This window comes from Pinus tabuliformis, chromosome 6 (genome assembly GCF_031772625.1).
Source record: "Pinus tabuliformis cultivar Carrire ecotype Pingquan chromosome 6, CPIR1, whole genome shotgun sequence".
Lineage (NCBI taxonomy): Eukaryota > Viridiplantae > Streptophyta > Pinopsida > Pinales > Pinaceae > Pinus > Pinus tabuliformis.
In genome coordinates this window covers 1,668,768,486-1,668,771,947 of record NC_142292.1, presented here as the reverse complement: position 1 = coordinate 1,668,771,947, position 3,462 = coordinate 1,668,768,486, and the positions used below count along the sequence as shown (strand labels likewise).

General features: G+C 43.8%; 1 non-coding gene across 1 annotated transcript; it reads right to left on the bottom strand.

Moving 5' to 3' along the window:
* Positions 1 to 202: 202 nt before the first annotated feature.
* Positions 203 to 278, bottom strand: TRNAM-CAU (transfer RNA methionine (anticodon CAU)). The gene has a single exon. It is a non-coding gene; the product is annotated as a tRNA-Met (tRNA).
* Between the last annotated feature and the right edge of the window lie 3,184 nt (positions 279 to 3,462).

Below are 3,462 nucleotides of genomic sequence, written 5' to 3'. Positions count from 1 at the left end.
ATGCGGGTATGGTTGAATGGTAAAATTTCTCTTTGCCAAGGAGAAGATGCGGATTCGATCCCCGCTACCCGCCCTTCACATGGAATATGAAAAAGAATAGTTCATGTATTGATCGTTTCTTTTCCTCACTTATAATTCAATTATAAATTGATAAGTGAGAGAGCAATCCTTTCCAGACCAAAATACTTCGTATGTTTTGGTCTGGTGGAGACAGGATTTGAACCCGTGACCTCAAGGTTATGAGCCTTGCGAGCTACCAGACTACTCTACTCCGCACCATTGATTTATATCATAATTAGAATGGGTACACAAAACAATAATGGGATATAGTACCCCTATCCCTATATAGGGATAGGGGTACTATATCCCATTATCATAAGAAACTTCAATTACTTTTTTTCTTTTCCTACCAACTCGATTTTTTTATCCTGGGCAATAAACATGCGTGGGCCATCTCACGGAGTATCTGTCCGGACAATCCAAAGTCTCGATAGTTGGCTCTAGGTCTTCCAGTCGAAGAACAACATCGATGGAGACGTGTAGGTGCACTATTACGTGGTGAAGATTGCAATTTTCTATGAATTTCCCATTTGTCATCCAATGATGACACTTTGCTTTTTTCCTCCAAAGATTGACAAATTAAATGATATTTCCGTTCCAGTGCTTGTCTCTTCTTCTCTCTCTGAATGAGACTCTTTCTCGCTATAATAGTTCAGTCGGTACTATTACCTACCAGGAATCAAAATATAGATCAGATTTTAGATGGAGTAATATTATGTTGATTACTTTTTCTCTGTGGGGTATTGTCATTGTATCAATGACAATACCCCATAGAGAAATTGATGAAGAAGAATTAACCAAATTTACCTGATGTAGAGGCAATTAAAAAAGCTGCATAAGTGAATATATAACCTACGGAAAAGTGAGCTAATCCAACTAATCGTGCTTGAACAATGGAAAGGGCTACTGGCTTGTCTCTCCATCAAACTAAATTAGCTAAAGGCATGTGTTCATGGGCCCATGCAAGAGTTTCGATCAGTTCCTACCAATATCCAGCCAGGAAATAAGGAACATAAATCCAGTAGCCCAAACAAGATGCTCGAATAAGAACATCCACACCCAAACCCTTAGCTCTCACAGCTAGCCAACTCTCAGTACAATCCTCATAGATGCTCACAGGCAATCTTGGCTTCTCTCCAGCCTTCCTCTCTGCCCTCCAAGCTCTTATTTCCTTGTGTTGTAGAGGTAAATCCCCTCTGCGGACAGAGGCGATCCCTACTAGCCCAGACCAGGTCTAGCAACAATCATACAACGCTACAGCGCAAGTTCCTAATTGCAAATTAATAGACCAGTGATGAAGGCCTACCTGGATTCCAACTCTAGTGCTTGTAGAAGAGGTGGTTCTCCCTTTCCTTTGCTCCGGCAGATCACAATCCCCACGATCTCCGCGAATGGACACCTGCACATACAAGAAATGACATGAACACAAACATAAAATCCAACATATGCAACTATATATCAGTCAGAAAGGATATAACTCATCATCATAAATAACAATAAGAGTGGAACCATAACCAATAGTTGTTCATTAACAATTCATCAAAGAAGAATACAACCAAAGTTCTGACGCTAGATTCTCCTTTGGCTGGGTAGTCAGCAGCACATGTCTTGCAAAGCTCGTTGGGAATAGGGACAAGCCTCTCCCTCTTTGGTTATTGGACAAGAATCTCCTTGCTTGGATTTGGCCTTGTGGGAATTAAGAAGGCTCTTGCAGCATGAAGCTCTTGGAAACTTGAAAATTCTCAACCTCTGGAACTATGGAACTAGCTTTGCCAAGGAAAATGGACAAGCTTTTATAGATGGAGGAAGGGGAGTTGGGATCATCCACAAGAATCATGGGATTGGCCATATCATCAAGGAAGCTTCCATGAGAGGTGGAAAACCACTTCCTCTCTATGGAAATCTGTAGCCAACCCACCCAACCCAAGATAGATTCAGTCCAGGAATTTGTTAGGATGAAACTTCCGCCGTTTGTTTGTTAAAAAACATCACTGATTATGGTTGGCACGGGTGCGACTCTGTGACAAAGTGCCAACTGGCATGCCCTCTTTGGAGGATTTCCCCCATTGGCGTGAGGGATGTAATATGGAACCGCGCCAATGGAAAAAGGGCTACTTTTAAGGTTTTTTAGCAGGAGATGTCTTCAAGGAAAACAAAGCTCATGTTCAGGGGAATGCAATGCAAGTGTTTGTAGGCCATGTCACTTCTCATAGGTCCCGGAATGAGTCCTCCAAGATGTGGGAGAGGGGTAGCAGGGACGGTGACAAATTGTTGTGTAACAGATGCCCCCTAAAGCATGAGGCCCGAGAGAGAGAGAGGGGTGAAATGCTTTACGAGAACATGTCCAACCGAAAACACTGCCGCTGGAAAACCTGCGTGGAGAAGTACAACTGATATCTCAAATACATGATATATGTGGTATGGGCGCAGCCATCCATAGCAGAGTACACAATAATCTAGATCCAAGGTATGGGCGCAGCCATCCAGTGAGGATCGATAAATAGACTCAGGCATGGTCACAGCCATCCAGTGAATGAGTCATGTAATAATCATAATAATCCACAAAATCGCAGCCTGGACCCCAACAGACAAAATCCAGGGTCTTGCGCTCCATCTCGATCCGAACAAAGTACAAGTTCAAGCATGCGAATATAGGAGTCGAAGTCGAACATGCAGGAACATCGTCTGATTACCAGCCAATGATGAAAGCTATTAACAGACGCGAGAGGTACCACCAATAATGACAATGGCCCTCAAGGTACTATAGGTACAATCTACGGCGTGCGAATCAATGAGCCAGCGTCGAACACCCGTAGAATCATTCGATCGGAGGCCAATGATGAAAACCTCGCGTCAAACGCAAAGAACCTGCCATTGAGGCATGCAGGCTCCAAGGCACCAGAAGGGAGTCTCTAGATCAACTTCCTGGATAATGAGCTGAAGTCGACAGGAAGTGACCTTGATCGAAGGTGGGCCATAGTGTTTCCCACATCATCGACATGAGACAGAGGAAGATAAGGTTGTTGTGAATCAGGATTATGTGAGTTATCAGAGGGAGGTTGTTATTTTGCAGAGGTCAACTTCTCTTGAACATATCGGCGGCACGACAGTGGACTTGGCAGTATTTGACATCAATCGATCAGAGGTCATGGCGACAAGGCAAAGAGCAGATGAGAGGTCAAATGGGATCACCCAAACCCATGGAGGCAAGTGAAAAATGAGATGAGATGTCCCCACCCAGACACGAATGCAGACAAGTGCCATGTTCAAGAGCGACATACTGCTGACACGACAATGATTGTGGTTCTATTTTCCCCACCATTTCTGGCGAGTACCCCAGTTATTTTTATCAACAAGCTTGACGGGGATAGCATATGCTTGTAAAGCGTCATTTCGACGGAA